The sequence below is a fragment of the Staurois parvus genome, unplaced genomic scaffold (assembly GCF_062004578.1).
Source record: "Staurois parvus isolate SC_StPar_1 unplaced genomic scaffold, SC_StPar_1.0 ptg000243l, whole genome shotgun sequence".
NCBI lineage: Eukaryota > Metazoa > Chordata > Amphibia > Anura > Ranidae > Staurois > Staurois parvus.
Genome location: NW_028318039.1, coordinates 5,714,285 through 5,741,114, shown reverse-complemented (window position 1 = coordinate 5,741,114; position 26,830 = coordinate 5,714,285). Strand labels below are relative to the sequence as shown.

The 26,830-nt window shown below is 38.7% G+C and overlaps 1 long non-coding RNA gene across 3 annotated transcripts in view; it reads right to left on the bottom strand.

The window, feature by feature from the left end:
* Nucleotides 1–786: 786 nt before the first annotated feature.
* The window catches only part of LOC149459921 (uncharacterized), a 348,229-nt gene continuing 322,185 nt past the window's right edge, over nucleotides 787–26,830 (bottom strand). For 2 of the 3 annotated variants that reach the window (XR_016313179.1, XR_016313181.1), the window contains one exon: nucleotides 787–1,322. This is a non-coding gene — a long non-coding RNA (uncharacterized LOC149459921). Of the gene's footprint in view, nucleotides 1,323–4,640; nucleotides 4,691–26,830 lie in introns of all 3 variants that reach the window. The other variant, XR_016313180.1, reaches the window with a different exon arrangement.

The window sequence follows — 26,830 nt, the reverse complement described above, 5'->3', positions numbered from 1 at the left end:
CAGTGGAGAGCTAGTAGAGATCTCTAGTCAGTGTTTAGTAACTTACCTTCTGCGCCTCAATGATTATACCTGATCTGAGTCCAAGAAGCCATGCCGCCAATTCAGTAAGCTGCATTGAGTGCTGGAGTCTCACTCATCTCTCTTAAATGTGGCAGGCTGGTGATGCAGGGGCGGGGTTTGCAGTGAAAGTGTTCTTATTGGTTGAGGAGATGGAGCTTAGCCACACAGAGTTCCATGGATGGGAGAAAATAGACTTTTCTTTTTACAAATGTGTAAAAATATGAATGGTTGAGAAGCCTTAGTCTTGATTGATGCTATGAACAAACATAAAGTCATGAATAAAAAGGATTGTTGCCTTGTGGCGGATTTCAAGGACATATCAATTTCAGCAAATATTGTTGGACATACAGGAATTAATAAGTGAAAAGGGTGCTATTTTTTATTTGTAACTAAAACCCAACTTAAGGCTCCCCCTTTAGATGTCTTCAGGCAAGTCATATGATGAGTCCTCTTTTCCTTCAGATCTTCCTGTTTGGGTGTTGGGCATTCCTCATTGATGCAAAGAGCGGTGCCAGCATTATGTAGACTGAAGACATTTTGTTGCAGAATGGAATTAATGCAGGGGGCAGTGCCAGGCAGGAGATGAGTATTGCAGCCAGAGCTGTTCTTTTATTGCTTGGGAACTATTTAAAAAAAAAAATACTGATTCTTGGGCTTTAAGGGTTTGTTAGATTCTATGATATAGATGAATATGACAAGTGGGAACAAAGACAAATCCAGGCAATAGACAGGATAAATTATATGTTTTTGGAAGGAAATGTGATTTGATGGCAAGAATTACTTTTTTTAGTAATTTGTTTAAACCAGAACTGTTGTACACCACTGGAAAACAGAAAATCATACCTGTACTTGTAGTGAGCAGCTATGCCTAATCCTATGTATACATACTGTATATAAGTACAAACTATTCAAGGCTAGAACATTGACACATATGGATATGAGTATTTACATTGGGCTAACCTCTTTCATAAATATATCTTTAAAAGCACTGATAAGGCTATAGTTTCCCTTTAACATGTATTGCAATGGTAATTTTAACACCATGTATTGTTTGCCAGTACTAAGTAAAGCCTTCTAGCAAGCCCACCCTGGCATATACATCAACATTACTGTGCTTCTCCATGCACATTACGTCTCAGATTTCTGAAATCTTACCAGATGGTTTCATGTTGTTCCTTTATAAGCTAAAGGACGTACATCTACTCCATCAGCAAATAACGTTCCAATAAGATGGTATGCAGCTAATACAGTAATCTTTCAATCTATAAAAGAACATAGACAGAAAAAGGGATCATCTCATGCTGTTGGAACTTTATTGATTATAGCAATTTATTTATAATAATTGCAACTTATAGAAATTTTCATAATTCAAAACTTAAAATAGAGGTCTTAGTTACACAACTTTTCAGATATTTGAATATACCATATCCAGAGAATTCTGAATGGTGCAATGATATTCTAGTATATATATATATATATATATATATATATATATATATACTCCCTAGGATGTATATGTGTGAAAACTCCAGACTTACAAAAAGGTGGCAAAAGAGGTTACAGCTAAATATAATACTAGTATGAAAGGGAAATTCCCTAACACTAAGCCATTCAAACCTGTTAAGATGATCCATGTATCCAGCTTCTAATTAAAGACAATAACAAAAGTGTCAGTTGCACACACTTTCAAATATACATGGAAGTTGCATGTATATGTCAATGTGCAGAATTTGCAGAATCATTGTGTGACTGTCATACGCTTTCACAGTATATACACTATATTGCTCAAAGTATTGGGACGCCTGCCTTTACACACATATAAACTTTAATGGAATCCCAGTCTTAGTCCATAGGGTTCAATATCGAGTTGGCCCACCCTTTGCAGCTACAACAGCTTCAACTCCTCTGGGAAGGCTGTCCACAAGGTTTAGAAGTGTGTCTATGGGAAGGTACTACCATTCTTCCAGAAGCGCATTTGTGAGGTCAGGCACTGATGTCAGATGAGAAGGCCTGGCTTGCAGTCTCCACTGTAATTCATCCCAAAGGTGTTCTATCAGGTTGAGGTCAGGACTCTGTGCAGGCCAGTCAAGTTCCTCCACCCTAAACTCACTCATCCATGTCTTTAAGGACATTGTCTTGTGCACTGGTGCGCAGTAATCTGCTAATCTGAAGGCCACATAAAGTTTGGAGGTCTTTAGCTATTGACTCTGCAGACAGGTGGTGACTTCTGTGCACTGTGCGCTTCAGCATGCGCTAACCCCGCTCTGTCATTTTATGTGGCTTACTACTTCTTGGCTGAGTTGCTGTTGTTCCCAGTTGCTTCCACTTTGTTATAATACCACTAACAGTTGACAGTGGAATATTTAGTAGCAAGGAAATTTAATGGATGGATTTATTGCACAGGTGGCAACCTATCACAGTACCACACTTGAATTCACTGAGCTCCTGAGAGCAACTCATTCTTTCACAAATGTTTGTAGAAGCAGTCTGCATGCCTAGGAACTTGATTATATACACCTGTGGCCATGGATGTGATTGTAACACCTGAATCCAATGATTTCAAGGGGTGTCCCAATATTTTTGGCAATATACTACATATTTATGCCTATTCCACTGTTCAAACATTTGATACATTAAGGCAATAAGGCTGCATGACACAGGGAGTTTTTGAAGCAGCATTTAGGGTCTTCCAGGTGTTAGCAATTAAACCTGAAACTTCTTCATAAATTAGCACAGATTAGGATGACATCAGTTGGTTTGACTTATTTTTTTATCATAGTTGATTACCCCAGCAGCATGAGGCGCTTCAGGTTGGAAATGTTCCGTAGCATTTCATCTTTTGAATCCTACATTTCTACCAGAGTATGACATACAGACATGCTAAAACATTCTTATTATGATAAAAATTCAGTAATCTACTGTACAATTGAAGGTAACTTTCACATGGTGTCTCTATACGGTACAGAAATTATATGAGACTAGAACCACTCCTCTCATGAGCTGATTCGAGAACCTTTCTTTTCTACAGATGTTAATGAAACTATAAACTAAGGCTAAATGTAAGAAGCCTGGTCTTTAGAGATTCTCAAAATAGTGATAGAGTGATTTCATCTGTCAGAGATACAAAGTAAAATAGAGTTTGCAATTTACAAGATGGTATTTTTAAATTAGTTACAAATGAAATCATCAAGGTTATAACTAATGACAGAAATACCACAAGTGTTAATACACCCTAAAAAAGGCTAAATGCAAAGAGATTCAGTACTGAGGTATGCACTTGGGAACTTTTCATGGAGAACAAATGGCCATTGCAAGTTTTTATTGCTTTTTAAACTTTCATCGGCTTGTTAAATGAAAAATGTAAATCATGTCAAATAATGTGGTTAGCAAGTTTACACATATATTGGTCTATTTAAAGGCTAAGTAAAAAAAAAAAAACGCTGCAGTTTAGAAAAAATAGCTTACATACATTAACGCCAAGAGCAGCACCCCCAAAGCCTAGCCAAAAAAACTCTTATTGTGAGCAATAAACCCAATCCTGCTTAGAAGCAGAGACACACCATACATTGAGTACTCTCTCCTAGCATCACAGGAGCAAGCATCCTCCTTTATTCAAAACCCACACATGCACAGTTCACTTTCGCTTCCTCTGTAGAAACAGCAGAATTATGATTTGTAATTCAAAGGTTTTTCTTTCCTGAGTATTCCGAAAACTTTTGTTAAAGAAGAAGTAGGGCCAAAGCTCTTTTGGCCCTACTTCTCCTATGGACTTAGTTTTGCACTCCTATGAGGTCTAAAGTCTGCTGTTGGCTGACATCACTGAGCCGGTCCAGGCTCTGGAGAGATCCCAAATTTAAAGTCAGAAAAAACCCAGATGTCTGGACTACTAGCTGGCTCAGCCTCTCAGTAAGTTGCTGAGAGCCTGAGCCAGCTGCTCCCTCAATAGCCTGGCATTCCAGTGCGCACTGGAGGGGCAGAGCAGAGAGATGCTGACTGACAATCACCAGCTTTCAACTCACTGAAGACCGAGAAATGAGCGATCAATGATCTTTGATCATTCAGTCCTTGGTCTTAGAGATAGTTGGGGACAGATGCATCTGAGTGATTACCTACAAACCCCACAAAATGTGTCCAGATGTGTACAGTAAGCAACCACATACAACCAAAAAAGGGAGCGGAAACAAAGTACTTAATGGTGGAAAATGGATAATATTTAAACAAAAAATAAAAAAGTGATTTACCAGATATCAGTAAACTCAATAGTGCTTGTGCATATGGAACAATAGACAAATTACATAAATTATTGCCACATAGTGTAATGATATATAGTGCATTCATAAAGTATTCAGACCCCCTGCACTTTTTTCCAATTTTTTAATAATGCAACCTGGTACTACAGTTGTTTCATTTTATTTTTTTTTCTCATTAATCTACACTCAGTACCCCATTATGACAAAGTGAAAACAGGATTTTAGAAACATTCAAAAATGTATGAAAATGGAAAAACTTAATTATGACCTTGGCATAAATATTCAGAGCATTTGCAACAAAAAACTTGAAATTTAGCTCGGGTGCCTTACATTTCTCTTGATCGTTGTTGAGATGTTTCTACACCTTGATTGGAGTCCACCTGTGGTAAATTAAATTGATTGGACATGATTTGGAAAGGCACACACCTCTCTATAAAAGGCCTAACAGCTGACAATTCATACTGTATCAAGAAAAACCAAAACCCTACATGGATTGAAATTTGTACCCAAGTCAATCCATCGGCATTCCATCAACATTGACTGTGTTGATGGGGGGTCATTTATGGGCTGCCCTAGACTTTAATTCAGCCACACTAAGTAAGGCTAAGAGAAGACAAGGCTGGCCACACATTATACAATTTTTCTCATTTGGATATAGCTTCAACTATGTAGTGCAAGGACCTGCCTAATTGGATACAAATTGAAACAAATTTACCAGCTAGCCTGCAAAAAAAACACAACAAAATTACCCTGTTTTACAATTCTTATTACAAACAGAGATTTTAGCTGCAAGCATTTGGAAATATATGTGGAATCTGCAGTGTTTATTCCTTTGTGTACTGTGGTCCTAACTCTATATTTTTGAGAGTCTCCAAGTTGGAGCATTTAGAGCAATGTATAAATTAAGGACAGGTTTGACTGGAGGAAGCCCACAGGCACAGGGTCATACTGGATGCCCTGCAAGTGCACAATATAGACCTCAGTTTTCTAAATCACTACCAAATAGTGTTATGACCGTTCTCACATCTGTGGCTCTTCTCCCTCCCTCACATTCCACAGCCCCCTTCTCTACCACTTATTTGACTGCTTTTTGTACATTTATTAACCCCTCCATGTGTGTTTGCTTGTATCTTTTTTTCCAGAGATTTCTTGTTACCATCTTGCTAAACCTTTTGTTTTGTGTCAGTACTGCTTGGAACTTAGAAGAGGAAGGGTTGACCCCAAAACGTGTCCAGAAATTTATTTTATTTTTTTATGATATATAGATAATATATAACAAAACAAACACATTATTTTTTTTCTATTTTGACTAGTGCTAAGCTGGCCATACATGGATTGAAATCTGGCCAGTTCAGCAGGGACCAGTCCAGTTTCATTTTATGTATTGACACCCTGGTTGTACACAAGTTGATCTGTCAATCAGCTTGTGTACAACAAGCCTGTTGTTTTTTTCCCAAACGATTAGTGCCATCGGCATCGAGTTCTGCTTGCAGGGAAGGCTCCCTGCACTGTGCTCTCAGAACACAATAGCACTGTGGGAAAGATTCCCCCATCAACACTGTGTTGATGAGGGAATTGAGCAATTTTCTTTCCTTCCACCAAAATTGCACAATATTACTTGTTTTAAAACAAGTAATATTACTATACAAAAAAATTACCTTTTTTATATAATGTTTCCTATTTATAATAAAGATGTTTTTATAGTTATTCTACAACATGTTAGAAAAAAATATAAGATACTCAGGGCCCAATATACAACAGACAAGTATTTAAACGTAAGTATAAAAGGTAAAACGTTTGAACAATAGTAATAATAATTAACACCAATTTGTTCAGTAAGAGCAGCATTTACACATAAAAATGCTGCAGGATGCGTCTTGCAATATTTTATCAAGGAAAAAGTTTTTCCTTGGCTAGGTGGTTCAATCCCTGATGCTGTGTAATACTGAGGACCATATTCCCATGCATGCTATAGTGAATATTATTGATGATGGGCAAACTGTTGCAAATAATCTTTTGGGTAATATTTACCACCTGATGCAGTATCTGTTTATCTACAACAAACGGTAATGGAAGAAGTACGTATGCTATTTACCACACACCTACAAACCGAGCTGAGTACTGATGTATCAAGACCAGCACACCTCAGTCTTCTTAAAAAGTAAAGGGATTGGTAGGCTTACCTCACTATTTTAGCTGTATTGGTGCTCCAGTTGAGGCTATTAGAGATGCGCACCCTCAAATATTTGTAGAGAAGAGGGGAGCAGTGTCAATCTTCCTAAAGTCCACATTAATCTCCTTTGTTTTCTTTCCATCTGCAAACCTCACAATAGGATTGCTCAGTTGCCTAGAAGCAATGTATAATAAGGATCCTTGTTCTCAAAGTAAGAATCTGCAGTGGACAGGTGTGTCTGATCGAGGTTCACTCTGAAATCAGTAGTTTTTTTTTATATGTGCCATGATCAGCACTTGAATCACTTCATAATATTTGGTTATTAAATATACTATAAAAAGAAGGGAAAAAAAAGGGGGGGGGGGATACAGGGAGAAGTTGGGGAATCCACTATAATTTAGAGACAATGTGAGGTGCCTCCAGAACAATCTGGAAGGGTGCTACCTAAAGCATATGATACAAAAACCAAAGAAACTAGGCTACACACCTAAAAGGCTAACCTCAAAAATATGTTTAGTCATAAAAAACCTACAAGATAAAGACACATTGCATAGGGAACAAGGTGATTATTTCCAATCGTGAAGACCCCCAGCATGGAGGGAACCTCCCACAACAGACACTCACCGATTGTACCCAAATGTCCCCTGTGTGCCCACAGTACCCGCACCTCCCCAATGGGGACCCAACCCACCACCCCCAGGAACCCCAACCACTACTCAACAATCCCCCCAACCCCCCAAAACAAAACACCCTGTCAGCACCTCCCAAGGTACCCCAATGCTCCTTCCACAGTGATCCCCCAACCGCATGCAACCAACCACCCCCCTCCCCCTAAAAAAGGGAAGAAGGTAACTGAGGTAAATCACCTTCCCACTATCACACCCCAGACCCCACTAGATAGAATGTCCTGTACCCCAACACACCTGTAACAGGACAAAAGGATCCTATGGATTATAATGACCTGCAATACCAGTCAACCTCAATACACGAGCAATATAATAAACCAGTAAGAAACCTGAAATAAATTAATGAGTAAGAAGAGCTATAGCCTCTAGAGTCCAATTAGACAATCAGGTAACTAGTGCACTAGAAAAAAATGTAGTCTGGTTTGGCCAATTCAAAAGGAAAAAAAATGAGTCTGTAATACCCAACAGGATATGTCCACTTGTAGACCATGAGTAGACACTAAATCATATGTTCCACAAACAGCCTGGAACAGATACCAGACCTGGAGGTCATTTTGTAGGGCTCTGGCAGTGCTCATCCTGTTCCTCCTTGCACAAAGGAGCAGATACCGGTCCTGCTGATGGGTTAAGGACCTTCTATTTCCTAGAGTAGCTGCCTGTCTCCTGGAATCTCATCCATGCTCTTGAGACTGTGCTGGGAGACACAGCAAACCTTCTGTGCCATCCTGGAGGAGTTGGACTGCCTGTGCAACCTTTGTAGGGTCCAGGTATCACCTCATGCTACCAGTAGGGACACTGGCCCTAGCCAAATGCAAAACAGTCATAAAAGATGAGTAGGAAAAAAATGTCAGTGGCCTCCACCTGTAAAACCATTCCTGTTTTGGGGGTCATCTCACTGTTGCCCATCTATTGCACCTGTTGTTAATTTCATTAACACCAAAGCAGCTGAAACTGATTTACAACCCCCTCTGCTACTTAACTGACCAGATCAATATCCCAGGAGTTTAATTGAATTGATGCTATACTCTGATTAAACAGTGTTCCTTTAACTATTTTGAGCAGTGTATTTGGTCAAGCATATTCACTTCTTAAGCAGCAATAGTGAAGTATTGATGAAACTTTGGTAAGAAGTCTGCCAAACTGACATGATTGAAATCACATGGATGCCTCTGGGTGCCTGTTTTGAACTTTGAAAATGTTATGATTTATTTTATTATTACAGGTACTTATATAGCACTGTCAATTTACGCAGCGCTTTACATATATATTGTACATTCACATCAGTCCCTAACCCTCAAGGGGTGTGCAGTCTAAGGTCCCTAACTTACATTCTTATATATACATACTAGGGCCAATTTAGACAGGAGCCAATTCACCTACCAGCATGTCTCTGGAGTGTGGGAGGAAACGCATGCAGGCACAAGGAGAACATGCAAACTCCAGGCAGGTGGTGCGATGGTTGGAATTTGAGCCATCAACCCTTGTACTGCCAGGTGGAAGTGCTAACCATTTAGCCACTTTTGCAGCTCCCTTAGCATCTTGTTAGCCTTAGCACTCAGAGGCAAATAAACAGCAATAATGAGCACCATTGTGAACTCCTATTGGAAATAATGCAGCTGGCGTTTTACTGTTAGATACTCTACTGCCTCAGAACAGTGATTACCAGTCAGGGAATACTTTGTGCACCAACCTTTGTTAATGTTAATATAATGTCTTCTGATTTCTATCTGCTCAAAAGAGTAGCATCCCATTAAGTTGAAAAGCTGGCATACTATTATTTAGCCAGGTTTCCATCAGAAGTACAAAACAGTTCCTCATCTCTCAAAAAGCATTTAGTCAAATCAGATTATTTTTCTTTTAATCCAGTAAAGGAACATTGGTCAAAAAGACCATTGAAAAAGTTGGCATGGACATTTTAACTCTAAGCTTAGCAAACAAACCAGTCCATTTTCCCCTTTTCTACTTCGTTGCACACCATTTTCTCTTGCCTCTATGCTCTTGTAGTCTGCTGTGCTAGTCTGCTGTCACTGGGCCTTGTGTCTACAGAAGCTGCAATCTGCTGCATGCCACTCTTAAGTCCTGATGGAAATGAGGCAGGAATTCAGTTTGACTGACTATGCCAGGTAAGCTGCTGAATTGCTACGATGCCATGATGATCAACCGATGACACTGAAGTGATGATTCTGGTACAGAGCATGGGCAAGTTGTTTATAAATTAAGAAAGGGAACTTTTTCCCTTTCAATTGTATGTATTAATGTAGTGTGGCATATAAAATAACAACCAGCATAAATTAATTTTGTAGAGGTTAAATATCAATGTTGTAAAGATATATAAAAAAAATCAGCAGTAAGATAATACCAGGGGAAGGGAATGAAGGAGTTTATGGTTAAAAGAGTGTCAAAGAGGAAGACATTTATTAAAAAAAAATGCTTTACTTGCAAGGTTGCTCCTGATGTACTCATCAAGGTATGATGGGATTTGCTGGCAGTGGCAGCCTCTTAGCTACAGTGGGGGAGGAGGAGCAGGAAACTTTGTTCCCCATATTTTTCAGGATGCATTTTTTCTTTGCCTTGGGTCTTCAAGTGGATAGAATACACTTGCAACATTATAAAATGTTCACTACATTTTTATTTTGCTGTTTCATCTTGGATCTGCGCACTTTTTTCAAAGTTTCTTGGTTCTTTTCTTTCTTATGAGATTTATTTTCAACTGCCGGTCATAACAGAATGGCACAATCATAAAACAAAATCTGGCAACAATTAAACAAATGAAATGACCCCTGTTCAAAAGTTTGCATACCACCCAAAACATCAGTGAACCAACACCATGCTTCACAGTGGGGATGCTATAGGCTTTGTTGACCCCTATTCAAACTTAGTGCTTATGGTTGTGACCATAAAGCTCTATTTTGGTCTCGTCAATCCAGATGTGCCAGCTGGCATGTCAAACTGTTGTTGAGCATATTGTAACCAAACTTTTTTTGTGGCATTGACAAAGTAATGGCTTTTTCCTGGCAACTTGTCCATGCAGCTCATTTTTATTCTTGTAGCTTCTTGGAACAACCATGCTGTATGTTTCCAAAGCAGCCTGTATATCTCTTGAGGTTACCTGTGGGTTTTTCTTTGTGTGCCGAACAATTCTTTCTTGGTCTACCTGACTTTGACTTTTTTTTTTAAATTTAAATATTTATTACATTTTTCATATTAATACAAATATCCACAAAGGGAAACAATTTACATATAAATAGACATTTATAACATTTCTACATTACCCCTTCTAAAAACTCTTTTCTTTCCCATTAATCCAGTCTTCCTCCTTCGGTACCTCAGATTTCTTCCAAAACTTGGGTATCAACCCTTTCGCCGCATTTAAGAAGTACCATACACCTGAGTCTTTGTATTTATTTACAGATGTCTCCACATTATGTAGGAGGCACGTTGTTGGGTCTAACCCTATGTCAATTCCAGTTATTTTTTCAATCAATTTGACTATTATCTTCCAAAAAACCTGGATTTTCGGACATTCCCACCATATGTGAAACACCGTGCCTATCAATTCATCTTGTGCTCAACACTCGGTGTAATGTGCCATCGTGTCACACACTTATAATTAATCTCAACCTCTCTCATACTAACATTCTCGTGTATCAATCTAAACATCTTCTCTGTTTGTCCTCGTCAAACCCTACTTCCATATCCCTTTCCCATTTTGTTATAAAAATTAACTTTGTGTTTGTGTCTAATTCTGTGAGTATTCTATAGATTTTTGAAATACCGTGCTTCCCATCCCTTCGTGTTTCTAACAGCCTTTCAAACATATTCCACTCCTGTTTTAATCTCGGGTTTCGGGAGATTTCCAATAAAACATTTCAATTGATGATATTTCCACTCATCTATTCTAGTAAAGATATCTCCCTTCTTCTCTATTAAATCTTTAAGTGATCTCAATTCCCCCTCCACCAGAACATCTCTCAGTTGGGTATCCTCCTTTCTAAACCATCTCCCTGATATCTTATCCTTTCCCGGAGGACAGTACTCAGTGTTTGTGAGAGGCATTAGTATAGAATTAAATTCCCATTTCATGTTTTTGTGTAAGTTGTCCCATACCCTTAAAACATTTAAAGTGTAAATACTTGTGCTTTCTTTAATTCCTCTAAACTGTGCTGGAACCCATATCATCTGACTCAATCTAATTCCACTAAGATCATTTTCAATTGTTACCCAACTTTTCCCCTTATGGTTAAATGTCCAGTCATATATTCTTGCTAAGACCACTGCTTTATAATATCTCTTGACATCTGGTAGACCCAATCCCCCTTTCTCTTTAGTCCTACTCAATGTTTCATATGCTATTCTAGGTTTTTTATTCTTCCATATGTATCTTGTTAACATTTTTTTTATTGTCTTAAAGAAGGCCTCTGGAATTTTAATTGGTACCATTTGAAATCTATACAATATTTTAGGCATAATTACCATTTTGACTAGGTTTATACGTCCTATCCAGGATGGGTTTCCTCCTTCTAGTGTTTTTAAATCTTCCCTGATCTCGTTTATCAAAGAAATATAGTTTAATCTATACAAATGCTTAGATGAGGCAGTGAGTTTTATTCCTAGATATTTTATCTCTTTTTCTCTCCATATAAAGGGGAATTCTTTTTGTAGTTTTTCTTTTTCATTCTTTGATATATTAATATTCAAGATCTCTGTTTTCGTTGGATTAATTTTTAAATTTGATAGTTCACCGTACTCCTTCAGAATCTTCATTATATTTGGGAGAGTTATTCGGGGATTCCCCACATAGAACAATAAGTCGTCCGCAAAGGCCGCTACTTTATGTTCTATAGTTTCTATCTGAATTCCCTTTACCGCTCCACTATTCCTTATTATTGACAACAGAGGTTCGAGTGACAACACATATAGTAAAGGGGACAGTGGGCAGCCCTGTCTTGTTCCATTAGACATTCCAATGAGTTCTGATTTCTCCCCATTTACCGTGATGATTGCAGTAGGCTCCCTATATAATTTACTTATCCACTCACGCATTCTATCACCTATCCCCAGCACTTTTAAGTTGTCCATCATAAAGCCCCAGTCCACTCTATCATATGCCTTCTCTGCATCAATTGACAAGAGCACCACCAGGGCTTTCCCTTTTATACTTTTCTGAATAAGCATCAGGATTCTCAAGCCGTTATCTCTACCCTCTCTCCCTGGTACGAAGCCCACCTGATCACCATGGATCCATTCAGGCATTAGATCTTTCAACCTGTTTGCTAAAACCTTTGCATACAGTTTGGTATCTGTGTTCAATAATGAAATAGGTCTATAGCTGGAGCACTGAGATGGGTCTTTTACCTCCTTGTGAATAAGTACTACATGGGCCTGTAAAGATTCTCTCCTCACTTCCATCCCACCTCCCAGAGCATTCATATACTTCTCCAGCTTGGGTAACAGCACTTCACTAAATTTCTTATAGTACTTAACTGTATAGCCATCCGGGCCTGGGCTTTCCCCCCCCCCCCCTGTGCTTATTAATGCTGTTTTAATTTCTTCCTGGGAAATTTCCACATCCAAGGAGTTCAACTGTGCTTCACTTAGTTTTAGTAATCCCGCGTCTTTTAAATATATCATCTTTTTTTCATTGATTCCCTCTTGAGCTTCTTTTAGAGAACCTTGGGGACTAATATTATATAGCTTTCTGTAATACTCCGTAAACACTTTAATAATCTCTTTAGTTGAGTGGGCCAACTCCCCCTTAGGACTTTTTATCTTTTCTATATAGTTCCTATTTTTCTTTTTGTTCAAAGCTCTCATTAGATATTTTCCTGGTCTATCTCCCCATCTATATCTCTCATTTAAAACCCTGTTGTATACTCTTCTCTTCTCCTCATCCATCAACCTCTCTAGCTCATTTTTTTTATCCAATAACTTCTGTCTTGTATCTTTTGTTATTTTCTTCTTATGGATCTGCTCCAGGTCCAGTATTTCTTTTAGAAGCAAACTGACCCTCTCTCTTCTTTCTTTTTTCTTCCTTGCTTCTGCCGCAATCAAGATTCCTCTTATAAATACCTTGTGACTTTCCCAAATTGTAGCTATCGATATATCCTCTGTTTCGTTCTCCTTAAAATATACCTTAATCTCTTTCACGATTTTCTGAACTAAATCCTCATCCAGAAGAAGAGCCTCATTTAACCTCCACCCTAATCCTCCAGTCCACCTTCTTCCCCATCCCATTTTCATTACGACCGGGGCATGATCCGAGAACGTTCTTGTCTCTATGTCAATTTTAACCAGATGTTCTATAAGTTGATGGTCTATTAAGATGTAATCTAATCTCGAGTATGTCTCGTGTGCATTAGAGAAGAAGGTATAGTCTCTGTCTTTCATGTGCATTATTCTCCAGATGTCCACTAGTTGATACTCATGCATCACTTTTTTCAAAGCTCTCAGAGACCTACTCCCCTCTCTTTGCACAGAAGAGGTATTATCCTTTTGTGGGTCCATACAGAAATTTAAGTCTCCTGCAACTATCAAACGCCCTTTTTTAAATTCCATTAATTTTTTCAACAGACCCTTCATATACATCTCCGGGTTTTTATTAGGGCAGTATATATTGGCTAAAGTACACTCAATCCCCTGAAGTTTACCTTTTAAGAATAAAAATCTCCCCTCCGGGTCGGTTCTTCTGTCCTCTAGCTCAAATCTCATATTCTTTGCCAAACCTATTGCAACCCCTTTTGCTCTTTTAATTGGAGAGTCTGCGTAATACCATATTGGATAGTATTTAGATTTCAATTTCACATTTGCCTCTACCTCAAAGTGCGTCTCCTGTAAAAATACCACTGACGTTGCCCTATGATGTAACTCCTTAAACAACTTAAATCTCTTCCCTGGACAACTCAACCCGTTCACATTATAGGTTATAAACTGTATTTCTTCCATCCTTCCCAGTTTGCTCCATCGCTCTTCCAAATTGCCTCTTCCTCTTTATCCCTACTGTCATGCAGAGTGTTAACCCAATACCTCCTCCCCTCCCTCCCTCCAACCCAACTCCCACCCCCCCCTCCCCCCATCCCTCGTTCTTTTTTTTCCCCCTACCCATTTTTAGGCTTGAATACTGCCTATAAATCATTTGTGGATCTATTTCCACCACTGATTTAATGCTTTGGGCGTAAGCTCCACCCATGGCCGGCTAGCCTCTCCTTCGACCTCCCCAGATCCCCTCTCTCTATCCACAGGAGAATACAAAAAATCTTTACTTCCCCCCTCAACCGAATCTCCCGAGGGATTACCATTTCATCAAAGGTGGGGCCTGGGGGGTCGAGAGAGATAGAAGAGAGGAAAAAAAATAAAAATAAATAAATATTTTTCTCAATTTTCCCTCCCCTCTCTCCCCACCCCCGGGCCTCCCCTCCCCCCGACCCGCTGCCAGTCCTCTTTTCTTGTATCTTCTGTTTCCCTTCTTTCTTTTTCTTCTTCTTCCCACCCCACTATCGCCATTCTTTGCAGTTTCAGTCCGTCACAGAAATCCCTCAGTTCCTCCGGGTATCTCAAATATGCTGTTACGCCATTTTTCCAGCCAATTAAACAAGCTGGGGTACCCCATCTATACTGGACGTTCTGTTTTCTCATTTGTTCCAACAAGGGTCTCAGGGATCTCCTTCTCCATAGGGTCTCTGGTGTTAGGTCCGCATAAATTTGGATATTTAAGTCTCCATACTTAATTAATGATCTTCCTTTAATCTTCCTCCATATCTCATCTTTGACCCCAAATTTTTGGAACTGGACCACTGTATCTCTTGATCTTTCCTTCTCCGCAGCTTGATTAAATTTTCCTATTTTAAACACTCCATCCAGTTTAATCCCGTCTGTTTCAGGTCTGTCTCATATGGAGTTTAGAATTTTTACAACTAGGTCATATAGTGATTCCCCTTTTACTTGCTCTGGAATTCCTCGAACTCTAAGGTTACATCTTCTTTCTTTATTTTCTTGAACTTCCATCCTATAGAGCAATTTTTTCTGGGTATTCTCCAAGTAAGTTATTTTTTTCTCTAGATTATCTATGGTTTGGGCCTGGTTTTTAACTTTTTCCTCTGTTTCTTCCACTCTCGATAGCAGGTGTCCTAAATCATTCCGCACAACTGTCATTTCGTGTTTTATCATTTTTTCCAAATTTTGAAACATTTCTATCATCTCCTTTTTATTTGGTGCTTGTAGTTCACCGTCTAATTCTTTTTTTTCCAAGCCCTCTGTTGTTAGGTGGCTACAGCTACTATTCATACCCATTGATAGTCTAGGACTATTTTCCAGAGAAATGTCCATTTCCCCTTTTGCTCTTGCGCCTTGGGCCCTTTCTGGCGTAATATTTCCTTGCGATGTAAATTTCTTTATCGTACCTGTTTGAGACCCTTTGGGCCCTGTTCCCTTAGGACCTTTGTTCTTCATTTCCTCTAAATCTCTGATTTCTTCTCTTATTCTCAAGATGAAATTATATCAGTCCTTTAATTTGTACACCAGACAAAACCTGCTGATTTCCCTTATATTTTTACTCTCCTAGGACACCTGGAGCTCTTCTCATCTTCTCTTTCTTAGCCCAGGGAATCCTCCCCTCCTCTCCTTCACCCCTAGATTTCCCATATCACTCGGGGTTCCCCCATACGATAAGCCCCCAACAGCTCTCACTCACCCTTCTTCTCCAAGCAGTGGCTCCGAGCTGAAGGTGTAGGGCTTTCGCAGCATCTCAGTCCAAGGGGGGATTCCTCTGGGTTTCACTTCTCTCCTCCTGCCCTTTGTCCAAGATCTTCACAAGAAAATAGGGTAGCTCTCTTCACTCTATTGGGTCACTCAGACCCAGGATCGATCAGCTGGCCGGGGGGTTTGAACATATGTAAGCCGGCGGCTCCCTCTTACATCGGGACGCCGGCCGGTTTCTTCCTTCTCCCAGAGATCCTCTGGGGCTGGTCACGTGCTCCCACCACGTCACCTCACCCCTCAGCCTCCTGGATCTCTCCCCCGTAAGGCGCCGGACGGACCAGCGCGTCACTGCCACCTCCGCCCTGGTCCCATCTCCGGCTCTCTCTCCTCCACCGTCCGACAGACTCCGGTGAGTCAGATCCCCGAGTCCTGCTCCAGATGGTCACTAAGGAGGTCGAGTAGCGGCACTTAGCAGGGAGCTATTGCCGCACGCTCCCCACAGCCGCCATGCTCAGGCTCCTCCCAACCCCACCTCCACCCCCATGATCCCTTATTGCCCGGGGGCCCCTACCTGACTTTGACTTGATATCAAGAGGTTCCCAAATGTTCCACTCCTTAATAAGTGATTGAACAATACTGACTGGCATATTCAAGGCTATGAATATCTTTTTTTAAATCATTTTCCATCTTCAGAAAGTTCCATTACCTTGTTATGCAGTTATTTTGACAGTTCTTTTCTGCTCCCCATGGCTCAGTATCGACTTAGTGCATCCATGTGAGAGCTAACAAACTGATTGACCGTATCTATACACAGACACTAATTGCAAGTTAAAAAGCCACAGATGTGGGAAATTAACTTTTAAGTGCCATTTTAACCTGTGTGTGTCACCTTGTGTGTCTGTACCAAGGCCAAACATTCCAGGGTATGTAAACTTTTGATCAGGGCCATTTGGGTGTTTTCTGCTATCATTATGATTTGAAAGGAGCCAAACAACTACTGTATGTGATAATAAATGGCTTCATATGATCACTATACTTAATTAAAAGATATTTTTTGACATGCTCAGCCATAATTTCAAAATCAGTGCCAAAATTTTGCAATTTCTACCAGGGTATGCAAACTTTTGAGCATAATTGTAGTAGTCAAAAAAGAAAAGCAAAGGTAAAATTTTGGAGTGCAAAATTGAACTTAAACTGTAATAATGTGAAAAGCAAAAATGAAAAACAATGGCAAACAATAACACGTGACAGCCAATTAACATTTAGCAGTTTGTTGTTAACCAATCACAAATGATTTCTGACTGTTTGCTATACTTTATTGCACATTGCTATTTATATTTGTTAAAAATGACAATATATTTTGCTTGTGAGCTGCATCTTTTAATATTTCCTATGCACTTTTGACTGTATCTTTTTTTCTAGGCAGTTTATAACATATCATTAAAATGCGTTTCAGTTTTCATGGTTTTCCTTTTTCAGTCCTTGAGCACATTGATAGTAATTATGTACTTTGCTCTCTATTATGCATGTATTTAAATTTTCCATAATATCAGTTTTCCATCTAAGTAATAACTTCTCCACCTGCATTGCTAGTTTGTGAAATTACATTTATGGAGATAACAATGAATAATTATTAGGCCATTGTGTTTATTGTTCTAATGATTTCCTGTGACACAGATCTGTATTAGCTAAAAGAGATTCATTAGTTTGATTTTTTAAAATCCCGGCAGCTTTTTATTATGTCTTTGTGCATTGCTCGACTTCCTTCTTTTAGATAAAAACATGCATATCAGCTTTGCAGTTTGATTGCCTTATGGGCATAAAGCTTTGCATATTTACTGCCCATGAATCACACCAGTATGTGAAATCGAGTGAAGATTCAATTTTTCCTGCTAGATGCACCTCTACCCGTTTAATTAAAATATGTATTATTAATAAAACCATATTTAAGTCATATTTTTCATAGATATGACTGAAACATTAAGTGCAAATTGTTTCATACATTCATAGTAATTTGCTCTTAACATTTTGAGCCTTAATCATGAGGATGCTATCAGCAACACAGTGCTACAAGGTGATGTAAACCCTGTATGGGCAGAGGACCAGGAGACAGATGTAGCTGGGGTTGCTATTGTGGAATCATTTTTCTCAAAATTGTAAAATTTTGTATCTTTATTGTGTAACCACACTACTATAATTGTTGGATCCAACCAAATGGAAAACTATTTGAAATAATTGTAAAAATGCGTACAACCATATTTATCAAAAATACAAATTAACTTTGACTGTGATTTCCCCAGACTTCGTTTTCTCGTTCTGTATTTTTTAGTTTTTGGTAGATTGATGGCTGTTATTGCTGAAAATGGAGAGTGCAGCTCTGGATCATTTTGGTGCAATAGGTGTTTATAATTAGGACTGAATGTAGAAGAAACAGTAAGTTATTGTGCAGCTCTTATAGGGAAAATAGCCATTGGTCAGAAAGATAATACATATCATACTGTGAAAAGATGGCATGTTTTATGGGCTTAGTTAATCACCCTTCATCATGGCTACAAAGAAATAACATGGGAAATGCTAGCTTGAAATCTGTGGTAAGTAAGTGTGATTAAAAAATGCATTGACTAAAAAAGTTACACAGTATACACCATCAATCATACATATTGTCTTCCATTGCTGCATTATTACCACTTCAATACCGAGCACTTATACCGCCTTCCTGCCCAGGCCAATTTTCAGCTTTCAGTGCTATCGCACTTTGAATGACAATTGTGCGGTCATGCAACACTGTATCCACATGAAAATTTTATAATTTTTTTCACACAAATAGAGCTTTCTTTTGGTGGTATTTAATCACCACTGAGTTTTTATTTTTTGCTAAATAAAACAAAATACACCTGAAACGTTTGAAAAAAAAAAAAAACGCACTTTTCTTCGTTTCTTTTATACAGTTTTGAAAATAAATAAAATTTCTTCATAAATTTAAGTCAAAATGTGTTCTGCTACATTTCTTTGGTGAATATAATAATAATTGAATTTTTGTTTTTTTTCAAATGTTTCTATTATTTTTTAAATTTTTTTATTACATTTTTTATTTTTTTACTATTTTATTTTTCAGCACACTGTGACCAAAGCATTACAATGTTACCATAGTAACATTGAACTACTCTGGGCAAGTGATTGGTATTTTTTTTAACACAATATGATTGCTAATACCAATGTATTTAATTGATATTTGCAATCACTGCTATTGAATGAATGAATGATTCATTCAGTCTTTTGTAGTGATTTGCTGTGATTGGGCAAAGCTGATCAAATGATACAGTTGGGCTTTGATTGGCCCTGTCTGTATTATGGGACTGCCTTGACCAATCACAGCAAACAACATAATTGTATACAATGAATGGCAAAGCAGGAAGCCATCCATTGTATACAACTGACATGTGATATGTGATCTGCTGTGATTGGTCACAGCAGTCACATGACGCTGGCAACGGGTCAGTGTAGTGATATGTCATTGGCTGTGTCCCGTGGACACAGCTGGTGACAGATCGCACCACTGCATTTAACAGGATGTCAGATGACACCGAGTCACAATGGCGCGTGTCCCGCCCGGCCATCAATCTGCTATAGGCTGGGTGGGAAGGTGTTAAGTACATGTCTCAGTGTGTGTGGCTGATATTTCTGTGAGCCCGAGCAGTGTTTTTGATGTGTATGACAGCGTTGTCATTTGGTTTTTATTGTGTAGGGTAGGGATATTAGCTACTATTGACATTTTGATACTCTTAATAAAATTTTGATATTTTGTTCAAGCCGCAGATTGGTTCTCTGTTGGGACTTCTTAATGTGAGTTTCTAGCTCATATATCGATATTTTTGGTCTATGTGATTTTGGTTCTGAGGACACCACCCCTATTTTTGGGGAGTCGGCTGTATATTCTATTAGCATTTTTCCTGCAGTGAATCCCGTTTATGCTTTTATGATTTTCCTTGTTACATCTCCAACAGGTATAGACACAAAAGCTGTTTAGTTTGACACATTTCTAGTCTTTACTCTGCAGATTAGTTCATGCTAGGCTATTATGTGTTTTAACTAGCCATAGACTAGTAGATTTTAAAATTAACATTTGTTTCAAAATTCTTACTTCAAAACCTGTTGTTGGCTTGTAACTTTCAATTTTCAAATGAATAGACATTCCGTAATGAAAACCACATTCACTGTTAGAACTCAATGTTCATTCAAGGAAAAGTTTCCATTCTGCTCCTTTGAATTTTCTCATCACTGCGGATGAAATGTTACTTTGAACCTACCAATGATTAGAAAAACAATGAATGTTTTCAAATGAAAAATTTCAAACAAAATTCTACTAGTATATGGCCAGCTTTTGTCTCTAAAATCACTATTACACTGTTTTCAGTGAGCACAAGAATCTCTTCCTTTGATTTCTGTTCTGTATATGGACATTTTTCTGGTTTGGGGGTTATCTATCTGTAAAAGACTGCAGCAGCTACTGGTACTTTTACAGTGTCACTCTAAATCCTGACATAATCCAATGCAATCACACTGCTATGCAACACATTCAGAAGTGTCAGATAGCAACAATGTTTCCAGCCCTGCAAGTTTGTAATAATTATAAGGCCTCATGCACACTAGACATTTTCTCAGCTGCTCCTAAGGGCATCTGGCATTTTTTTTCCTGTTTTTAACCACTTGCTTGCTGGGCATTTTTACCCTCCTCCTGTCCAGGCCAATTTTCAGCTTTCAGCACTCTCACACTTTGAATGACAATTGCGCGGTCATACAACATTGCACCCCTATGAAATTTTTATAATTTTTTTTTCACACAAAAAAGTGGTATTTAACCACTTGCCCTTCAGAGAATTTACTCCCCTTCCTGACCAAGCCATTTTTGGCATTACGTTGCTGAATTACTTTAACTGACAATTGAGTGGTCATGCAACGCTGCACCCAAATGAAATTTATGTCCTTTTTTTCCCACGAATTGAGCTTTCTTTCGGTGGTATTTGATCGCCTGTGTGTTTTTAATTTTTTATATTAAGAAAAGTCCAACAATTTTGAGAAAAAAAAAATAATTTTAACTTTGTTCTATTAAACATGTCCAGTAAAAAATTAAAAAAAAATCATATTTCGGCATAAATTTAGGCCAAAATGAATTTTGCTACATGTCTTTGCTAAAAAAATCCCAATACATGTAAATTAATTGGTTTACGTGAAAGTTATTGCGTTTACAAATCCCACCCCCTTATGACGTCATCACACTATTTAAGAAATGTCATTGCGGTGCAGCTATCAGACTGCGGGAGCCAACATCAAGGACGGAGCGGATTTTTTTTCTTTTTTCAGGTTGGTGGTGGTGGCGGGCATCATGATTGACGTTGGATCTACTTTGGGGGATATTTTGTTTATTTTTAATAAAGGACTTGTCAAAGACATTCTCCTGTCTTTTTTTACACTGCAATTTTTTTTGTGAATGGGTAGTGGTACTATGTACCCCATACTCATTCACATGGGGGGCCAGGATATGGGGGCCCCTTGTTAAAGGGAGCTTCCAGATTCCGATAAGCCCCTAGCCTGCAGACCTCTACAACCACTGACCAGAGTTGTGGGGAAGAGGACCTTGTCCCTATCAATATGGGGACAAGGTGCTTTGAGGGGGAGCCCCCCTGCCCCAAATCACCTCCTCATGTTGAGGGTAAAGAGGGTCTGGCATTTTTTTTAAATTTGGAATGGGGGCTCCCCTCAAAATCCATACCAGACACGAATGGCTTTGTATGGATGGGAGGGGGGACCCTATGCTGTGTTTTTTTTAATTGTCAGGCAATGCCAACAATGCTTTTGACATTCAGCTGTCAGCAGGAACCCCACTGACAGCTGAAACATGAATGAATGTTTCACTACTAAAATACCGCATGACTTAATAATACTTAATAATTTTGCATGACAATAATATACTCATACAGTATTTTAGTAACTGAGTGGTATCTTACCACATGCAGTAGTAAGATACCACTCAGTAAATTGTCCCTCTTTGAAGTTTGCTGTTGAACTTTCGTTGAACAGGGGGGTGTTCAGCCCATCACTATGTGAAAGCATGTAAATGCGTCTAAACATGTGTTAGCGCTAGGCATGTTTAGTGCTTGAGAATTTATTCAATTCAATGGCCAGAATAAATTATTATGGCCAATGAAATGAATTAATGCCTTATGCTTCATGTGGCTAAACTCGGTTAAACATGTGTAAACTTGTTAAATGCGTTTACAAGCATCAAGAGTTTTTTCTCCCAAAATGCTGCTGCCAGGCGGAAAGGCACCTAGGAGAAATAGAGAAACATCCAGTATGCATGAGGCCTATGCCTTCTTCTTTTACTGGGTCCTTTTGCTTGGATTTCCGTATACAAGAGGCAGGGTGGTTTCAACACACTCCAGCCCATCCTTTCTCTTCTGTGTAATCATTTTTTTTTATTAAAAAATAAATCTTTTTGAAATATACAGATTTTTCTTGTCTTTAAAATAAAGTTGCCCATAGATGGGTGTTTAGTTTTTTTTTGCTCATCCAGCTGAATTAAAAACAAACAAACAAACAAACAAACAAACAAACAGATCCTCCATCCATAGAAGTGAGGTTGATGAAGGAATCACCCCTGACATTGTACTCTAACAGTGGGACTTTTTCTTTAAATCTAGATCTGGATATCTTTGGAACCTCTGGTACTTGAAAAAAATAAAAAATGGAAATTTGTTACGCCTTGTGCTTTTGATGTGCTAATAAAGTACAACTGACATTAAACTTCCCTTCTCTAGCCCTTAAAAACATTTTTTAAGGTGTGTTTTGCATTTTTTTCAGGGTTTACAGTTAATTTTATGTTAATTAATTGTTTTTGTTAAAAGCTCATTTACATACACACTTGGAATCTAAATTGTATTATTTATTTTATTTAAAAAAAATGAAACTTTGCAATTAAAGATTGTTAACTAAGACATTAAGATTTAATGTATTTAATTTATTTGGATTTTGTGATTTGTTTTAGAATAGGCACTTGCTTAATAATATTTGCTGTATGTATTTACTGTGTTTCAGTGGAGAAACTGACAATCTTTAGGCTCCCACTATAAACAATAAAACTCTATACAAAAATAAATCTGTAGTTAAGACATATTAGATGGTAAATGTAACACGTTAGGATATGGCAGTATCACATAATAGGACTGACATAAGAAGGATCTCTTAGTAGAATATTATTTCTTCTCAATCAAATCCACAAATGTTGTGTCCATCAATCCATCATCATTGTGCATTTGCACACAACTCAAGAAGTAAAAAGGGGTATTGTCATGATAAACCCAGAAATGTTTGTAATAAGCTTGGTTTCTAAGGTCTGACCTCTTAACTAGTCTTAATATGCTTGTTACATGGAAATACTTGCAAGGGTACATACCAAAGTTATGCAATAGTAGGGTAAAAAGGATTCACCAGATCAGGATCTGATGTAAAAGAACCTTTGCAGGGAGCAGAGAAAATAAATTACTGGGAGGGGATGGACTTGACCCAGCTGCCGGTTCATGTTGGGACCAATGACAGAATATATGAAATATGGGGGATCCTTAAGACTTAAATTAAAGAACTAGGTTCCAGGTTGAAGGGAAAGACCTCCAAGGTTATACTTTTGTGGAATATTGCCTGTGCCATGCGCAACACAAGAAAGGCAGGGGAGCTTAGATAACTGAAAACATAGTTGGAGACCTAAGAGGGAAGGATGTGGGTTTCTAGAGCACTGGGCTGACTTTTTAGTGGGGAGCAACCTATATACTAAAGATGGTTTGCACCTAAATGGATGGGGGTTTGCTGTTTATGGAGCAGTATTTAAACTAGGATTGAGAGACAAGTCAGACAGGGGTCAGACATTAATGGAGAGTGAAATATGGGAAGATGAGGGGGGAGCTATGTCAAGTGATAAAGAGTTTCCCATGTTGCAAACACACAGTGGCAAATATAGCACTGTTTGTATTGCTAAAAAGGATTTGCATAACACAAGTACAAAATTCAACAGTGAATTAAAATGTCTCCTCAACAATGCCAGAAGTCTGCCTTGCAAAATAGGAGAGGTGGAAGCTTTGGTGCATGAATAGAACTAAGACAGGCTATACATTATACATACCAGCAAGTTGAATGAAAAAGTGTGTGGATAACCCCATCCACACATTCTAGGTTGGTGGAGTAATCTTTCCTGCATTGCTATTCCCCGCCATCAGAACACAATCAGTGTTGCTGGATATAGGTGTCAGCAGTGATTATTTAGAAAAAACCTGACAGGGTGGTTGTACTAAAGTCAACCAATAGATAAACTTCTGTACCACCAGGATGCCCATACATTTGGATGGTCTCTGCTGAGCTAGCCAAATTTCGTTCCATGTATGGCCGGCTTAGGATTTAAGGTGGAACTTTACACTCTCAATCATTATTGACTTTTTTGAATACTTATGCTGCTAGCATTAGTAAATAAATAGGAAAGTATATCATACTTTCTTGTTTTAAACTGGTTTTTTTTTTTACATTTCTTTAGTTACTTCCTAGTTTCCATGCCTAGACAAATGATGTCATACATCCCAGGAGTCTTCAGGAGGAGAGGAAGGGATTTCTCAACTAAGCACACCTTCCTGCCTGTATGCCTGAGTTAAGGACAGCTGGATTCCAGGAAGTATTTGATACATGAATAATCTGCTATTAATCAAGATGGCCATGGGCAGAAATGCTAGGGGGTGTTTTTCCAAGTGATTTCTCAGCAAAATAAAACATGGAGAAATGGATGGATGAGTGCATTTGCTTTAAATATTAAAAATTAATTAAATAGCGCTTTTGGTTTGTGGTGCTCAGATTCAGTGTAGTTCCTCTTTATTCACTTCCCACTCGGAACTTCTGACATTTCTCACATACATACATGTAAAAATATTCATTTTTTTTGCTAGAAAATTACTTAACACCCCCACACATCATAAACTTTCTGAAAGCAAAGATCATGAAGAATAAAATGGTGGCTATTGCAAATTTTATGTCACATAATATTTGCGCAGCAGTTTATCAAATCACATTTTCAGGAAATAAAATACACTTTAATGAATTTTAGTACACACAGACACAATGTAATACCCAACTTTTTAATAACATATAAAAGATGATGCTACATTGAGTTAATAGATTCCTAACATTGTGCATGCCTCTGGAATGGCGACAAACTACAATATCTTAAATTATCTACAGGTGATGCTTTAAAAGCATTTACAGGTTACCAGTTTAGAGTTAAACAGGAGATCTGACTCTAGCATTATTGCTCTGATTCTAATGTTTGCAGAGATACCTCACATGTGTGGTGTGATTACTGTTTACATATGCCTGTGGGACTTAAAAGCATGTTTGCATTTGCCCATGAGCAAAGGAGGATGGGGCACTTTTTTGGTATTTTATTATTAATTTTGATAAAATTTACACTGCCTCTTTAAAAATGTTTGGATCAAGTTTATTGTTATCACAAGGGATGAACAACATCTCTAGTGATAGCATAGGCAGTGACATATACTCTTTATGGAGAGCTATGGCGTCTATTATTCCTATTCCTATTGCATTCCAAAATTCTCCCCAAATAAAAATGCAAAAATTCCCCCTCCTCCCAGTACAAATCCCCCCTCCCCGCACAACTCTTTGCCTCCCAGTCCTGCTTCCCAGCTCAAATTCCCCTAATTCCCCTCTCCAGCAACCTCCAACACACACCCTCTCCCCCTTGAATTCCCCCATCTAACACAAATACCCCCCCATATCCCTCTCCTAACATAAATCCCCCCCCATCCCCCTGCTTAGCACAAATCCTCCCCATTCCCACGCCTAGTATAAATCCCTCCCAATCCCCCCTCCTAACAAAAATACCCCCATCTCCCCTTCTAGCACAAATCCTCTCCCCATCTGCCTCCTAGAAAAAAAACTCCTCCTAGGACAAATCCCCCATCAAATACCTCCTTCTAGCACAACTCCCTCAAATTACTTTTCCCAACACAAATCCACTCTCTCCCACCCAAATTTCCCCTCCTAGCACAAATCCTCTCCCCACCAAATCCCTCCTCCTACCATCCCCCCCCCAATTCCCCTTCCTAGCACAAATCCCTTACACATTTCAGTTCCTAGTATACAATCTTCCCCAAATCCCCATCCCCTCTCTTAGCATAAATCCCCCCAAAATACCCTCCTAGCACCCCTTAAATTTCTCCTCCTAGCATATATTTCTCCCCAAATCCCCCCATTCCCTCTCTTAATGCAAATTCCCCCCCACCTCTCACAGCACACCCTCCTCAATCCACCCTCCCAGCGCAAATTCCCCTGCACTCCCGCCTCCTAGCACAACCCACCCCCCAAATCACCCCTTCTAGCACAAATCCCCACCCCCATCCTCCCTCCTAGCACAAATCCCCCTCCTCCTTCCAGGTTTCCTCTCCTAGCACAAATATATACCAAACATGTCAAGCCTTAAAATTGCACACACCCGTGAAATTGTAAAAAACTATGGTACTCAAAATTGTCCACGGTGAAACTTTAAAAGTCTTTGCAGATTATCAGTTTACAGTTAACCATGAATTATGGCCCTAGAACTATTGCTCTCACACCCATGTTTGTAGTGATATCTCACACGTGTGGCTCAATTTATGTTTACATACATATGATTGCCTTATGCTATGTGTTTGAATTGGGGTGTGTACGGTGGTGATTGGCTGTTTAAAATGTGTATTATTTTTAATTATTTTATATAATTTATATAAACTTTAGATATTTCACTTTATCTATCACAAGGGGGCTAACAAACCTCCTATGTAATTGCATTTGGCAGGTAACAGATCCTCTTTATAGATACATCAGAGGTATATTAGACCCCTAATGTCTCCCCTGCCCTCCTCTGCAGCTAATCAATC